We start from the raw sequence: 18217 nt of genomic DNA on the forward strand, positions 1-18217 counted from the left end.
TTGGTCTTATAAGAAAGTACAATTTTAACCTAAAATCATGGTATCTTAGGGCTGATTGTAGAATCAGCGTGCTCTCAAACTGTAGAGCACATTGTGAACAGTTCATAGACACAGCCCACCGATTTTAGGTAAAATTTAAAAATACATCCACTGAAAAATAAATCTTGAGGAGAGAACATTTTGAATCATTGAAATGGTCTTTCCCTTTGCTTCTGTGGATTCATTCCCTTTGCCAAGTTGAGCTTGTAGTTTTGGTTACCAAAGAGGTGGAGTCTATTTCCCCACACCTCAAATAGGGGCTGGCTTTTAGCTTGTTGGTCAGTAGTGTGAGTAGAAGTGACTGTGGCTAGCTCTGAGCCTAGCCCTCAAAAGGTTTTGTGTGTTTCTGCTTGCACTCTTGTATTTCTTCATTACCAAGAGAACACGTCTGGGGTCGTCTGCTGGAGGATGCCAGGCCCTTGGAACTGAGCCTCGTTGCCCCAGTAGCCCCAAGCTGAGAGCCAGCCAATCCCTGGATGTGTGTGAGCCCCACCAAATTCAACAGCACTGCCAAGTGAATTCCCAAATGATTCTGACTACATGAGCAATACCGTTGCATGCCACAAAGATCTGGTGATTCTTAGTTATATGGAATAACTGTGGCAATAGATAATCAATACAGTAACCAACACAGCTCAGTGTAAAGAATCTGAGAGCTTGTGTTCCTGCTGCTTTTTCATACAGCACATCAAAAAGACGATCAGTGGCTGTGAATCCATTATATTTACAATTTTCATTATTTCCATCAACATCTAATTAAGATTTGGAGGCAGATTTTTGGCCACCCACTGTTCTTTGTGAATAAAGCTGGCTATGGATCGACACTTACATTTAATAATTGACAATTATTTTACTCTTTTATTCTTAGTACGTACATATTAAGTACCCCATCAATACTCAAACTGACTCACCTTTTGTATTATAGCTCACAGAATGATTACTAAGGTAACCCCAAAGGTCTCTTCTTCTGTAATATTAGCTTTCAGTGTTAATTAGAACAAGAGTCATCACACGTTTCTCCTTCATATTCACGTATGCTGAATGTGTACACTGCACATCAGTGGTTTTGTCCAATTCCAGGGTGGAATGTCTGTTAGCACGTGTTTTATTTACTTGTTTGACAAACATTTATATAGCAGGTACTCTGTGCCAGGCACTGTCCTAAGTGCTTTACATTATTGATTTACTTCAACCTCCTAGCAGCTCTGGGGCAGTACTATTGTGGTCCTATTTTATACACAAGGACATTGAGGCTCGGGGCAGTGGGTAAGGAACTTGTCCAAGGTCACACTGTTAACAAGTGGCAGAGTAGCTATGTGGATTGAGGTATTCTGGCTCTGGAGTCCGTGTTCTTAATCACTACACACGATGGAAATTTCTCCTCTTTATGTCATTGTCATGAAGTGGCACCCACAGTGCCATCTGAAAAGGGAGCTTCTCCGATAGCTTGTTCTGCTTTCTTGCCAACCATGATATCAATCAGTAAATATTTAGCTGGTTCTTCAAGCTTATGGGCAGTAGTGTGGCTTGTTGCGCTATAGAGAATGTCACTTTAAATGATGCCTCTGTACTTTTGGTTTCTTGTATGCTTTGGCAGTGTAGTTTGTAAATTCCTTGCTGAAAAGTATTATTTTGAGCTTGTTCTAGAAAAACTGCTGGTTTATCAGGAAGGTTGTTGTGCTGTGTTTAAAAATAAGGGGAAGACTCGAGTTGCTTTATGACACTACAGGACAGTTTTTTAACAGAAAACATACTAGAGACCAGGGGTAAATGGAGAGGGGATCTTATAAAATCTATTTTTCAGATATCATATACTAGGATTCACTCATCCCAGCCTAGATAGATACATATTTTATATATTTGCATTTGAGTTCTGGTGATCATTTACATTTATGACATTATCCTGAGATGTATATTTTTAGTACTATTTTTATTACTTCTTTTGCATTTCAATGTATCACTTTGGAATTCGTGTATGTGTGTGTGTGTGTGTGTGTGTGTGTGTGTGTGTGTGTGAATTGGGAATAAAATGATCGATAATTGAGAGGCAGCAGAGGGTCAAAGTTTATTAACTCAAGCTAGATTGTCTGGGGTCATGTTTCAAATCCAACACTTAAAAATTATGTGACCATGAGCTAGGTACTTAATGTCTCTGTGACTCAGTTCTCTCATCTATAAAATGGGGATAGTAATAATAATAACTACCATATGGGATCATTCTGAAGATTAAATGTGTTCACTTGAAACAGTATCTGGCACAGATAAGTGGTTTGTATATATCTTCCATCTAGCAAATAAAAATGTATGGATAACAAGAATGAAAAATACAAATTTAACTGTTGTTGATAATAGCATGCAAATATAATGAAGAACTGTAGCCTGTTAATTGAAAGTTAGCCATGAAAAACTGACTCCGTGTAATCCTAATAGTGCATGTATAACTTAAGAATATAATGGTTACTGAGAACAGAATGGGATTTTTGTAAAAACCCTACTCAGCCATACATTACAAATGTGTTACATGTGTGTAAATAAACCTGCCTCCTCACCGTTCCCACTGAAACCACTAAAACTACCAAGGGACACATTCAGACTACCATTGCTGCATAACTAGTTACCCCAAAATTTAGTGACTGAAAACAGCCTTTTTATTTTGCTCACAATTTTGTGGTTAAGGAATTCAGGAAGGGCTCAGCTGGGTGATTCTTGTTTAGAAACTCTCCAGCCAGCAGTTGGATGGGGCTGGACCATCTGTGAAAAGCTCTACTGGGCTGCAATCCAAGATGGCTCTCTGGTTGGCAGTTGATGCTGGCTGTCAGCTGGGAGCTCAGCTGGGGTGGTTGACAAGAGTGCCTGGACATGGCCTCCCTAGCATGGCAGTCTTAGGGGAGTTTAATGTGTTACATGGTGGCTGGCTTCCCCCAGAGTGAACATCCCCAGAGGACCAGCCTTGGAAGTCACATAGCATCACTTCTATCATGTTCCATTGGGTGAAGCTGTTACAAGCCTGCCCAGACTCAAAAGAGGAGACATTGACCCCCACTTCTCTACTCAAGGAATGCCAAAGAACTTGAGGGCCATGATTTTTTCTTTTTTATAAATAAATAGATTAATTAATTAATTTATCTTTGGCCGTGTTGGGTCTTCGTTGCTGCGTGTGGGCTTTCTCTAGTTGTGTCGAGCGTGGGCTACTCTTTGTTGCAGTGTGCGAGCTTCTCATTGCAGTGGCTTCTCTTGTTGCAGAGCATGGGGTCTAGACACTCAGGCTTCAGTAGTTGTGGCACACAGGCTCGGTAGTTTTGGCTCGTGGGCTCTAGAGCACAGGCTCAGTAGTTGCGGCACATGGGCTTAGTTGCTCTGCGGCATGTGAGATCTTCCCGGACCAGGCCTTGAACCCATGTCCCCTGCACTGGCAGGCAGATTCTTAACCACTGCGCCACCAGGGAAGTTCCAGGCCATGATTTTAAACTGCTAAAGACCACCTAACAGAATTCTAGTAGCTATCAAAGATCTGCAGAACCATTCGTCTGCAGTGTGTATATCTAGATTATTCAATACCAGTTTATTTTTTCTTAAGGGTCTAATGTTTTAACCTTTGAGCCATTCACAGAGATTTATTCTGGAACTTTCATAACAGAAATATCCCAGGACCAGGACAAAGAGAACTTGGAAATCAGCTAAAACTTTGAAAGAGTGAGGAGAATCCTGTGAAGTTCCTTGAAAGTCATTCATAGCAGTGCTCATCTCTCTCAGAGCTTGCAGATCTCACTATTCTGCAACCAACAGGCATTTAAATTGCTCTCTTTATGGGCCAAGTCACACTGACTCAGCAGTGTCTAAAAATCACTTTTCCTGAGGCTTGGGAAGTGAATCCCTATTTCCTGGCCCTGCTGCTTCTCCAAGCAAATTTTGGACATGACTCTGGAAAAAAAAAAAATCCCTTCTTCACACTACGCTCCATTTGTCCCCCTTCACGCACTTCCCACTCCTCCATGGGCATCTCCTATGTGAAGAGTTTCACTGGCTCTGAGTCTTAAAAAAGCCTCTTGACTAGGCCCTTCTCTTCAGGAGCAGGAAGGGACCTGATCCAGAGAGTCCCAAATATGAGGGCAGCACCCACGTAAAACAGACCCAAAAGTAACTGCTCTAGGAGAAATTATTCTTAGGTGAATCCTTATGGAAATAGGCCAAAAGCCACAGCTGGATGAATTCTGTTTTCAGGTTTAGAAATAGTTTGCTTTCTAAAAGTTGACGTTGTCCACGGGACAAATATATTTAGTATCTCCCATTGCTACTCACTGGGGGCAACTTTGATACATTTACTTTAGGCCAAATAACAAAAGGCCACAGTCCCTCTGATGAGGCAAATACACTGGATTCAGTGTGGAGGTTCCCTGGGTCTCACAAGGTGAGGTTTGAAGAATCACTGATAGGTTTGCCTCATTTTCTTTTAAAAGACCATTTCCCACAGTTAAGAGCTTCCTGCCAGCACCCTGGTCTTTCCTCTCCTTTCCAGCCTTTTTTCAGTTTAAGATGGCTTTCCTAGACTGAGTTGTTTTCATGTGCTTCCTGAGCGTTAGCCTGGTGGGTTACCCTTCTGTCAGCTGTGCCTACATGAGCCAGGCAAACCAAGAGAGAAGACCTGGGTCCTGGCCTCCTGCCCTCCCCCTGCTTAAGGAGTTAGGGTCCATCCCCAGCTCATTCTTCAGGTACCCAGCCTACTGCAACTTTCATTCTGCAGGATTTCCTTCCAACCCTTTCCCTTTGAGCCAAGTTTTGGAAGTGCTCAAACTCCACAGGCCACAGCTCTGGACATGAATTTGAGTCTTACTGGTTTTATGATCTTCTGGCCAATCACAGAGCCTCTTTCATTAAAAACAAACGAGATAAGAGGCTAAGGTTTTCTTGCACATCAACAAGCTCTTCAAAGCAACATTTCAAGAAGTGCTAATGACTCAGACCAAATGGAGTCTATTTCCCTGCAAAAGACAGGAATATCTAAAGAAGCAGGATGTGAAGCTTGGGACGATCAGTGTTTTTTGGATTTTCCAAACTCCAGCCTCTTTCCAAATACCATCGAGCTGCATCCTGCCTTCTCTCCTCACCTGTCTACTTGAATTGACACTGCCCTTCAGCCTTTCAAAGGAAACTGACTTAACCCATAAGGAGAAAAACCTCAGACTTCAAACCTTGGGTAGGATTCTCAGATTCCTTTCATTACCAAAATGCTTTTAGTTCAAAGTAAATGTTTTATTTTTTAAATTGTGGTAAAAAATACATAACATAGTATTCTACCATTTTAACCATTTTTAACTGTACAGTTCAGAGGCATTAGGTACATTCACAGTGTTGTGCGTCCATCACTACCATGCATCTCGAGAACATTTTTCATCTTCCCAAACTGGAACTCTATACCCCTTAAACAATAACTCCCCGTATTCCTCTCCCCCTGGACCCTGGCAAAGACTGTTCCACTTTCTATCTCTATGAATTTGACTGTTCTTGGTACCCACATGAATAGAATCATACAGTATTTGTCCTTTTATGACTGGCTTATTGCACTTAGCTTAGTGTCTTCAAGTTTCATTCATGTTGTATCATGTCAGAATTTCCTTCCTTTTTAAGACTAATAATATTCACTGTATGTACATACTATGTTCTCTTTATCCATTCATCCACCAGTGGACATTTGGGTTGCTTCCACCTTTTGGCTATTGTGAACAATGCTGATATGAACATGGGTGTACAAACATCTCTTCAAGATCCTGCTTTGAATTCTTTGGGGCATATTCCTAGAGTTGGAATTGCTGGATGATACGGCAGTTCTAGTTTGAAGTTTTTGAGAAACTGTCATACTCTTTTCTATAGTGGCCATACCATTTTACACTCCTACCAACAATACACAAGCTTTCCGATTTTTCACATCCTCATCAACAGTTGTTATATTCTGTTTTTTGTTTGTTTGTTTGTTTAATAATGGCCATCTTAGTGGTGTGAAGTAGTACCTCATGGTTCTGATTTGCATTTATTTCCCTAATGATTAGTGATGTTGAGTATCTTCTTATGTGCTTATTGGCCATTTGTTATATCTTTGAAGAAATGTCTGTTCAAGTCTTTGCCCATTTTAAAATCAGGTTAGTTTTTGTTGTTGTTACTGAGTTGTAAGGTTTAATATATTCTGGATATTAACCCTTTAGCCAGGGATTATATGATTTGCAAATATTTTTTCCCATTCCTTGAGTTGCCTTTTCACTCTGTTGATAGTGTGTTTTGATGCACAAAATTTTTAAATTTTCATTGAAGTCCAATTTATCTATTTTTTCCCTTTGTTGCCTGTGCCTTTGGTGTCATATCCAAGAAATGATTGCCAAGTCTAATGTCATGAAGCTTTCCCTGTATTTTCTCCTAAGAGTTTTATAGTTTTAGCTCTTACATTTTTGGTCTTTGATCCATTTTGAGCTAATTTTGATATAGGGTATAAGGTGAGGGTCCAACTTCACACTTTCACGTGGGGATATTCAGTCTTCTCAACACCATCTGTTGAAAAGACAGTCCTTTCCCCACTGTATGGTCTTGGTACCCTTGCTGAAAATTATTTAACCATCTATGGGAGGGTTTATTTCTGGATTCTCAAAGTAATTCTTGACTCATTGGATTCTGTTAACGATCACAGAATTGCTTCCAGGTCCTTCAGACCAGATGCTAGACACTGAGGCCCCCAGGATGTCCTAGAAAGTTGATTCACCTCATAATTAGTTCATTCATCCATAAGCCACTTTGGGGGGGCATATCAGTTCTTTGTGTGTAAAAGATTTATAGTGCATTTTCCAAGTGAATGAGTTTAACACAGCCCTGAAAATGCTAGTAGGCTGAGGTAGTAGGGAGTGCAATGAACAAGTCATTATATATGTGATGAGTGTAGAAAGTGGGAAACATGGGGTGCCTTTGTATTGTGTAGCAGCTTGGAGTTCGGGAAAGCTTCCTTGACCAAGTGAAGTTCAGTCTTAAAAGTGAGGACAGTGGGAGATTGGGATTGACATATATATATATACTAATATGTATAAAATAGATAACTAATACGAACCTGTTGTATAAAAATAAATAAATAAATAAAAATTTTTTAAAAGTAGAAAAATGTCTCAGGCAAGGGAACAGTACGTTATCGAGTCTTTTCTGGTCTTCTGAATATGCTTTGACAAGACCAAGAGCCACAGAGAATTAAAAAGATGTTTCCTTATGTGTCTCCTTCCCTAGACTTGAAGTTCCTTGAGGGAGGACTGTGTGATATTCACCTTTGTATCTTCAGTATGTATTGTTGAAGCACCTGCCCACAGTGGGAGTTCAGTACGTGCTTATTTCATCAGACCCATGAACACTGAGCATGTATCTGTGGTTTCTGACAGCTTCTAAGGCAGATATCACCATCAAATGAAACATTTTCCTGTGTGGAGCCTCTGATTTTGTCCTCATAGCTACCTTGTGAGATAGGCGTTGTTATCTGGTTTAGAGAAGAAAACCAAAGGCTCATAGAAAGTAATTTGTCCAAGGTCACATAGCTAGTGAGTAAAGAAATCAAGATGTGGACCCAGATATGCCTTGTAATTACTTCATGCTGCTTCATTTTGCCCCAGTAATTAAGAATTGTGGGTAGGGAAACCAGCTTTCATTGAGGGCCTAGATATCATGCGAGGAGCTTGACTGTCTTCTGATAATAGCTGACTTTCACTGAGCACTTACTATATACCAGCCTATTACTAAACACATTGCCTGTCTTTTCTTACTGAATTCTCACAGCAGCCCTATAAGGTAGACACTATAATTTATCACCATTTTACAGATGAGAAAAATCTAGGGACAAAGAGCCAGAATCTGACCTGGGCACACCGACTGGGAGACTGAGCATCACCCTTGAATCCTCTCTGTGTCACTGGGAAGCAGTTACTATTATCTTTCTTATCAAGAGGAGGGAACTCAGTCAGAGGGATTGATATTTATTGTCTTTGCTCTTGGTTTTAAATCATTTTTACTATTTGGAATGATCTCTTCTTTCTCCCTTGTCCATCCCTCATCTGCCTCCAAATAATCAGAAAACACACTTACGATGGGGTCGAATCGCTAAGAAATTCTTTCTCTCAGCAGAGGCTGTCGCTTAAACCGCCAATCCTTCTCCAAGGTCTTAGTTGTTTGATGTTCTTTCTGCCTTTGGAGGGTTGATTAAGAGCCCAGCAAAAAGAGGAGCTTTAGAGCTTCTAAGTTCTGAAAGGGTCCAGTGACCCCAGGCACCCCAGCAGCTGGGTCAGACATGGTGACCATGATTTATAGACCAATAAACAAAGCCTTTCCAAACCATGTTTCTCCTCCTTTAAGGGAGCAAGCAATGAACGTTTTGAGTATAAAGCCTAGTTTTCGTAAAATATTTTTGTTTGTTATTGAGAAAAGCCTTAGTATTGGGGGTCGGGGTAGGGGATTAGTGGGAGTGAGAGTGAGGGATACGTGAAGAAATTAGACAAAACAGAGACTCCAAATCCTCACAGGCACAAACACCACACATTCTGACTTAGGTGGTTATATCCAAACGCTCTTCATTTTGTTCCCCTACAAACCATGTTTGCAGACAGTGACTGTTGGCTCATGTGTTCCCCTGAGTAGAAAATTACACATGTGGGAAATGAGCTTCTCCTCCCCTCTGCCTTCCTGCCTGCCTCCCACTCAATGGTATCCCCTTCCCACCCTCCCCCCCTCAACCAAGAAAAGAAAAAAACACAACCCACCACACTTTTTTGAGCTACATGATGCAATGTCACTTTTTTTTTTTTTCTGAACAGTGAAGCAGCAGTTGTTCCTCTCTCAACTGATTTTTATTCCAAGACCTCACAAGGCGTGAGGAGAATAACTTCCTGAGTGAAGAAAGCATTCGAGTGCCTGCATCTAAAGATACACAAATCCGATAACTTAATGGGAGAAGGGTGGAGACTAGAGGGAATGAAAACAGAAGTAAGTCATTCCTGCTTCAGGGAAATTAGAAACCAAGACCTTTGTTTTGTTTTGCTTTCTTTTCTTTCTTCCTTTCTTTCTCTTTCTTTCTTTCACTATCCCCTCCATCTATAAATAACCCTATGGACTTAAGTTCAGCTTTCTTCAGCTGGAAAAAAAAAAATTCTAAGGCATGCTTTTCTTTTCTCTTTCTTTTAAAGATCTAGGTCACTGATTGTGGAAGTTGGGATATGGAAGATTCTTAGGAGATGTTGTTCCAATAAATTCTAGTCTGACTTATTGGGTTGTTAAATTATAAATTCTATTAAGGCATATTTTCTTCCACTTTCAACTCCAGAAAGTTTTCCAAGTATAAAATCCTCAGATTACACACAAGTGAGCACTAAAGCGGAGACTGCGGGAGGAGGGTAGATAAGGGTTAGGCGTCACGTCGAGAAAATTCCTATAGCCATGAACTTTAGGGGCGCACAATTAGCAGGCTTCCCGGGAAGGTTATACATCATGTCCAGGACTTTACATTAAAATGACTTTTTACTTGAGTCATTTGTTAGTCCATTACCAGTTCTCATATCAGATTGCATTTCATCTTGTATTAAATCAAGGTAATCTGGCATGTAAAAATAGCCTCCTTCATGTCACTTCCAACGCTGGACAAGACTTGGAGATTCCATGGCATTTTGCCTCACCCTTCTCCATGAGACATGCAGAAAGAAGCACAGCCTTTTGCCGAAAGCATTCATTGTTGATTGAATCCCAGATTCTCCCACAAAGACGTGCAACGTGCAAATGAAGGCTGAACGGTGTGTGCTAAATGCTGATTTTTCTCTTTAGGGTTCAACTCACTCTCCTCCACCTACAGTCCTAAAAGGACCTGAAACTGAGTGACTCCTGTTGCTAATCCTGCAATCATTACAGACCCAAAAGACAGAGGAGAGACCCAGAACAAATGACAAAGGAGCAGAGGAAACCTGCATGAAAAAGCCACGTCCTTATATTTTGAGGCCAACTGGATCTTCCTTGTATGATGACTAGCTCCATTTCCAAGCAAGCGTGTCCTTTTATGGGGACGCAGGGGAGGGCTGGTTAATTACCAAGACATCACTGGTAGGAAAACCGAGCGTCCACATAATTCACTCTATTTATTGCATGAAGGTACTGTTAGGTTTTTGTGCCACCCGGGACAGGAATGGCTACAGTGTTGGAGTGAAATCCTGCCCTCCGCAGGCCAGGACCACATGTGTCCCATCAATTACATTCCTAATGCTCTTTCCCGGTACCCCTGTGTTTCCAAACGCTTAATGCACCTATGAGTAAATGATTTCTTTCCACTACTTCTTAAAGTGCCAGAGGCAAGAGAAATTTAAACAGACCTAAGATCAACATTGTGCGTTTACTTGGCCTCCCCATCTAGCAACACTGCCATAAATTTCCTCGGCTTCTTAGTTGGGAATTTAAAGGGCCTAGAGTCTTGGCAAGGTTTACATGACAATGTTTCTTCTGTATGGATTATAAACTTGCAAAATCCAAAGCAATGGTAGGGTATCATATTTGGTCAGTGGGTCAACCTGAGAAGCCAACAGAAAAACTCAATACCATGTCCAGCCAAACCCTTTCTTCTGGATTTGGCCTGGTGGGTAGAAACAGCTTGGTTGGCTCCATCACTGACAGGGTCAGAAGCTGGGTCTTGGGGGCCTTTTCTGTTGTTGTTTGAGGCTTTGCTATTCTAGAGGCCTGTCTTCTGTGGCCCTTGCAGAGCCAGGGGCCCTAAGCAATGCTCTAGCTGGCAGAGCCCCAGAAGAATGTTCCAGAGGGAAGTTATAAGCTCCAGCTTCATGAAGCTCTGTCAGACAGCCATTCCTCAGAGCACAGGAATGCACAGAGAGTGGGAATCAGTGCTGGTCTGTGCTGAGGGTTACCCTGGGAGGCCTGGGGTTCATCAGCCAGTTAAGTGTGCTTGATTCTATCAAAGGAGGCTTTGTGATAAGGAGATGCCCCTCCTTCTCCGCCCGACTACATTTTCCTCTTCAGAAAATGGGTCTTCAGAATGACCTGCTGTGGAGTTACATATGCCTCTTTGCCCAGGTGCGTGGTGGTTGGCATGCAACCTTCTCACACAGGGCTGGTGAGTGATCTTGTAAATGACTTGGGTCCAAGGGGACTGCGCATGTCCGTCACTAAAACTGAAGAGCATTTCCTTGATGAGAACTGGTCTCCTGCAGAGGAAGCTCTTCCCTCAAAACAAGCATGAAGTTTTTGCCTCCTATGGGGTCACTCAGTAGAACAATAAGTCTCTTTGCATTGAACATGAGTCCTCATATGCAAAGAGCTATGTGTTAGGAGCTGAAGGCCAAAAGTGGTGTAAAAATTGGCCAGCAATTGATGAGCTCCAGTAACCACGTGTCAGAGTGATGTATGCATGCATGGAAAACCTTTATCTTTTCCTGCTGCCAGGGAAAGTACAAAACTGTGGGACTTTACCCTGACTTTGGAAGGACATTTTGGTTTCACTCTTAGTTAGAAAAACTGTGAAGATTGTTCTCATATCTGGAAATGGGCTGACAAAGAAGTTTGCAACCAGCAAGACTGACCCGTGAGAAGAGGAGGGAAGGCTAAGAAATTCTTGGGTTGGAGAGCAGTAGGAGGCTAACTTTGCATTTTACCAAGACTTATTAGAAGGAAACTAAAATATGAAGTTATGGAAATGATGCAGAAAACCAGTTGGAAGTCACTGGTATATAGTATTTAGACAGAATGAGGCATATCAGGGGAAAAATGACAGACATTGAAATAAGGCATGGTCACACAGGTGTTTCTGGTTTGTTCTCTCATAATTCAAGGCCCACACAGTATTCAATTAAAATTAAGTCAAAAGGTTTCCAGTGAAAATTGATTCAAGGATATACTCTATGCATCATCAACCTATGAAAGTCATCACCTGGGGGTATCATTTCCGTCCAAGTGAAGTAGAAAAAATTACTAGTTGGAGGCGCAGTTTAGATCAGTAATTTTTAAGCTTTTTTTTTTTTTAACAGTGGAACTTAAAAAAAATGAAATCTTAAACAAAATCCCAATATATAAAACAGTGGAGATGTTTTGGGTGGAGGAGGACCCACTGGCCTCTTCTTTGTCCCTTGAAACACTCATGGCTCCATAGAAAAGAGTGTGAAATTTTGTGTTTTAGGTAATTATTTTTAAAACCTAACCAGTGGGCAAGCATTGACCCAGGTATCCTCAACAAACCTGTTCCCCAGAGGCAATGGCTGGCAAAGCTTATGGCCCCAGTATTTCTGGAGCTGAAGCTTCTAGGCTTAGTTTTGCCATGAATGATGCTGTTAGGGACAGAATTAATGCTGCTTGTTGCCATTGTTTTCCACTTGCCTCCCTTGGATATGAAAAACGTAGGGTATCCATCCTCTTGACTCTTTCCTGGGCTGGCAATACCTGTTACAGTCACTATCTACTTCTGGAATTTGCTGCTGTTTAGAAGTAACCAGTCTGAAAGGCATCAGAAAAACAGATTTTATCACAACTTTGCCTATTGAGAAGGTCAGTAATAATTTCCTATCATTGTACTTGCAGAAATATTCTCACCAAAAATTTATGTAGATCTCCAGAGACTGTTAACAAAAGCAAAAGAGGACATTGAAGATTGTTTTCTGACTTCCTGCCTGTACTCTCCCTTCCCGAGGATTGCATGTCCATCTTCTTAATTTGGGATGTGATTAAAATGGATTGGTTTTCAAATCAAATATCTCTGCCCTACCTCAAGCCTCGGTTGTGCATGTGATGCCTTACTCACCCCACCTTCTGTTCCACTTGTGAAGCCAGTGCTTCTGGAAGCCAAATTCCTGAGGATTTTGAAAATACATTGTCAGCCCTGGAATTGGGTTAGCTGGGAGTGAAATAAACAGGTTAGCAGAGGAGGTGCAAATCTTATCTACAGGTCTGTAAATCTAGTAAGGATATTCACTTCCAAATAAATTTGGGATCAGTTTGTTTCTCCAAAGGTAGGTAAATGTGGATAAGATGACTCTGCCTTAGAGAGCTGCATGATTCTTTTGTGTTTAAAATTTTGTCAACTTAGCAAGAATTGACTACTAAGCTATGTAAAGAAGTTCCATTTTATACGGAGATTTGACTCCAAAGTCGGTATTATTTAAGGCAAGAAATGTGCGTAGTCCAGTCATCCTTGAAAACCCCTTATAATGCATGTAAAGTACAGAAAAGTATATGTATAAAAGTTTCATTATATAGTAAAGCAATATATAATAAATATTACTTGTGCAAGAAATAATTTTATAATATTTTTAATTGCACAAAAAGACAGACCCGCCTGAGTATGTGTGGGCGTGCTGTTGTAAGTTAACCTGGTGTGTGTATGGCCTTTCGCAGGCATCCGTGTGTGTGGGCCACACAGGCACTGGGGCCATCGCTGAATAATTCCTCTGAATTCATGGACCACCACTCCCTGACTTTGTTTATCCATCACCCAGTCCTGTTTTTTATGGTCCCATTTCCTTGCAGTATCTCGTAGCTTCTTGGCATGTGATTTACTTTCCTTGAGATGAAGCATGAGAGGATTGACGTTTCTTATTTAGATTAGTTGTTCACTTTATAATACATTCTTCTGATATGAAGAACTAGTCTGATAGGGGGAGTCAGAAATCAGCCTTGTAAAAGAAAGAGGAATACATGTTTGGACCAAATCAATTTCAAGGGCTTTCCCCCTGCATGTTGGATGAAGGTCAGGTAGGGAGATGTAATGCTTTCCACACTTACCTGATTTAGATGTGATTAAAATCATAGTGTTGAAAAATAGTCAGACTACCAACCATTCTCCTAATATACCAGTTAAGAAGAATTATTTAAAATCTCAAGTAAGCTTTTGCTTCTTAGATCTTGAGGGCAGACCATTTGAATGACCTATATACACGCAGCCGAATGCTCTTGTTGCCTCTTGGAACTGATCTCCCCGTGTTTCTGTTCCTCAGAAAGAAATCGTTGAGATACCTTACATTTATGCAGTGTTTTGTAGCCTAAGAGGCACATTCACATACTTTCTTATCTGACCTTCACCATGACCCTGTGCAAGTCATTGTGAGATACAGCAGTGTTATCCCTACTTTACAGATGAGAAAACAGAGTCTGGGAAAGACCAGATGACTCACTGAAGCTTACACGGCTAGTGAGTGGCAGGGCTGAGACTGGAACTCCAGTCTTCTGGTGACTTTCCTCTCACCAGGGAATCTTTCATTTATGATTTACTAAGTCAAAGTTTACTTGGCCTCTCTGTTTTCTGCGCAGTACGTTGTTGCTGTTTGTGTAGGCGATAAGGAGGATATTTGTTTCACACCACACTTGTGGAAGATAGAGTTCTCAGGCCACAAACTTATAAGAATTGTGGCTCCTTTCCTTACATTTCATTTCTGCCTTCATCTGACAGCCAGAACACAGTCTAGTCAATTCTAACATTTGGTCCGTAATTTTAAGGGCAGATTCAGTCACTTAAGGGTTTCCTTTTTCTTTCCTTCTCCCGTGAGGGATTATGGGTTCAGAAGGTCTTCCTTAGCAACGAATCATCTCAGTTGACTTGAGAGAGTCTTCCTTAGCGATAGGGTGTCTGAGGTGAGTTTAGGGGGGTGCGTGAGATTGTGAGGGTGAAAAGTGCTCGGGCTTCTTCATATCTATACAGAAGATCTGGCTTCTGCTAAGCGATGCCATGTATTTTGGGTCTTAGCTGGTCTTCACCTCTCCATGCTGGCATCTGCTACAGTGAATGATGCTTCATCAGAGCCCTGGCTGGAAGCCCCAGGCCGTATCTCCTTTTGCAGGGGCTGCATGCCATTAGCTTGCTTTCCAGGGGCACGATGACAAAATAATTCTAAGGGGCTTGGCCACCTCTCAGTACCCACAATGGAAAACGCAACCTGGGCAAAGTGTCCACCCCATCGTATAGCCAACCACAAATCCTCTCAGCTCTGTTTTGCTCACCAGCTCTCAGGATCGCTATTTTGGGTGAGGGTGAGGGGTAGAACCCCACAGAGGTTAATTAGGTCTCATCGCTTCCTCTGTCAGACTCAAGGATAAGCAGCTTTTGAATTTAAAAACTCATGGTTTGCCCCTTTGTTCACCTATCACCTCTGAAATTGCCCTCCAGTGGAGGCCATATGGCTAATGGCCCTAATGGGAGACGCTCACGGGGTCACAGTGCTAAAAAAATGCAAACAAAAAAAGCCTCACATGGTTAATATATCAAATTATTATCCCACCACACTAAAAAGTGTATAGGGATTTGATACATGGCTATTAAATAGAAAACATACATGAACACATAACTTCAGTTCTCCTCTCCAAAAGTCAAAGACAAATGGTCCATCAAAAGGTCTCTAAAGTTACAGCTGAAACAGTCTTGCAAATCATATGTGCCCAAGGAACCATTAAAACATGCATCATTTTAAAGGGCAATGTGAAAGCGGAACCCTCAGAAGTGAATTTCACATTTGGTGAAACCTCAGTATTGTAAGTCGAAAAGTGGGTAACTGCAAATGTTCAAGCTTCACTGGTAATCGTTTTCTGCAGTAGCAGTGTTTAACAATTGTTAGGAGCTTGTCAAACATTACAGTGGATTTTTAACATTCTCTTGCCCCACACTTAGAGGTAAAATTTATAATATAATATACATATCATTAAATAAAAACGCAGAATGTCATCTTTGAGGCGTACTGATTGATGCAAAATTGAATCAAATAAATGTAGTTTATGGCTATCTTCCAGCAAGTGCTTTCCATGCTAAAGAGTTCCATATAATAGATTTCCATTTTAAAAATCACATCAATTTTTACTTAAAACATTTCTGAAAACAAGTACAGCCGCTTCCAATCAGCTGCCTGGTGATAATTTAAGATTCTCTTTCCATTAAGTTGTAAAAGTTTGACCAACACACAGCAGAATCTCACTCCTTTGGTGTCTTGATCTGCAAATCACTGTTTCCAGGGCTGCCAAGGATTGTGCCGTCAGTTGCTGTGGGACAAAAACAAACAAACAAACAAACAAAAAACACCCAGAACTTTTCCTGGAGTTGGGAGCCACATCATTTGGAAAAGAGAGATAGGTCTTGGGCCAAGCTCCCTTCCATGACTGCATGTTTGGAACAGAAAGCTTCTCTGTGCTGGAGAATTGATTGATTGTTTGATATTTATTGAGGGCCCGTGGTGGGTTTAGTTCTCAATATATATGGACACGTCAATAGTTTTCTTTCTCAACCAGAAACATGATGCCTCAAGACGCTGCATCCAGTACTTTCCAAAACAACGCTACCTGGAGTCATTCCTATATCCTTTCAGGATGGATATAAACAAAAAAGTAAGTAAACATAGTTTTATCAGAAGTTTCTTGTCCTTCTTATACAGACCCCCAGTACTACCCAGTAATGAGTCCAAACTCCGAGTAGAATTAGAATGGCCTTTCATCATCAGTAAAGTCTGTGGGAGCCAGTCCCTCTTGGATCTCCATGGTAACCAATGGTGTATTTCAGAGCAAAGATCATCTGGAATTAAGAGGAATCCTACCGTTTCTATCACTGGCAGGAATAAAAGCCCCAGGCTTGGCAAACCAAGTGGATGGTCTATGCTTCCAAAATGACTGCCCAGGAGGATCGCTCTCCTCTGGCCTAGACGATTTCATTAATTGGTGTCTAACTCATAAGTCTGAGTTATTTATTGTAAAACCCAATAGGGACCATGTGACTTTGAAGATCTGATCAGACCCAGGCTGTGTGGGCCAGACACTGAGCAGATCAAGTCTCCCAGCATTAATCTCTCACAGTCCATTTTTCACTTGCTAAATCAGCTTTATGCAAATAGTCATTCCCCTCGCAGAGCTCACCTATTCAGAAACTCTTCTTCCTCATCTCCAGCATCTGTGGATGTTTTGGAGCTATGGGCACATAACCTTAAGTCTTTAGACGTACACTTCGAATTTTAGAATGGGAAGAAATATTAGCCACCATCTTATTTAAGCCCCAATTTAACATATGGTGAAGTTGAGGTGAAATGACTTGTCCAAGATCACAGAGCCAAAGTGACACCAACAGGAAAAAATTGTTATTACATAGGTTCTGCATCAGCAGTGCTAGAAAGAATCCAGTGTTTCATCTAGCCTCTGGAAGACATCCTTCTATTCCCAGAAGCTTGCCACACACCCCCCAACCCACATTATTTAATAGGTTATGAAAGCAAAACATAATGTAAACAAACAAACCAGCAAGCAAAAAGTAATATATATTTTGGAAAATTCCCTCTCCTCTACTCAGAAATAACTATGGTTAGCATTTTGATGCATATACGTCCACTCTCTGTTTTTAACCTGGGCATAGAAGGCATATGACTTTTTACAAAACTTTGATCCCATTAAAATTGGTGAAAGTGATAGAATTAGTCTATTCTTTTGAGACTTCTTTACTTCATTCAACAAACAGATTAAGACTTTGCTCTGGTTGTTTAGGGAACCACAGGGCTGTTTAGGCACAGCCCTGCCTCTTGCGTGCATTAACATAGAGATCTTATTTGGGTCCTAATTCTTGCATGGGAAACTCAGGTCTCTAGATTTAGGAATAGTATCTTTCTGTCACAAATCTTGTTTTGTGGATATTTACTCCCTTGCTGCAAAGACTTCTGACACCAACTCCCCAGAGTTAGATTTCGCAGGTTGAGGGCACGGTTAGTCCTCCACAAGACTACCTTCACTTCAAACACCAGCCACAAACGCAGGGCCCCCGGGCCACCTGCACTTCTGACCAACTGGTTACAAACTTGAGGGTTCCCGCTACCCCCTCAGGTTTGATAATTTGCTAGGATGACTCACAGAACTGAGAAAGCTGCTTTACTTATGATTACAATTTCATAGGGTGAAAGGATACAAATCAGAATCAGAAAGAAAAGACACACAGGAGGAGGTCTGGAAGGTTCCCAAACACAAAGCTTCTGAGCTCTCAGTGAGCATCACCCTCCTGGCACATCGATGTAGGGCAACCAGGGAAGTTCACCCCTGCTTCAGTGTTCAGAGTTTTTATTGGGGTTTGGTTATGCAGGTATGAATGAGTGAATCATTGTCCCACACAGCTCAATTTCCAGTCCCCGTCCTCACAGATGGTGCTGACATCACGTGGCTCAAAGGCCCAACCCTT

The sequence above is a fragment of the Pseudorca crassidens genome, chromosome 3 (genome assembly GCF_039906515.1).
Source record: "Pseudorca crassidens isolate mPseCra1 chromosome 3, mPseCra1.hap1, whole genome shotgun sequence".
In the NCBI taxonomy this organism is placed as follows: domain Eukaryota; kingdom Metazoa; phylum Chordata; class Mammalia; order Artiodactyla; family Delphinidae; genus Pseudorca; species Pseudorca crassidens.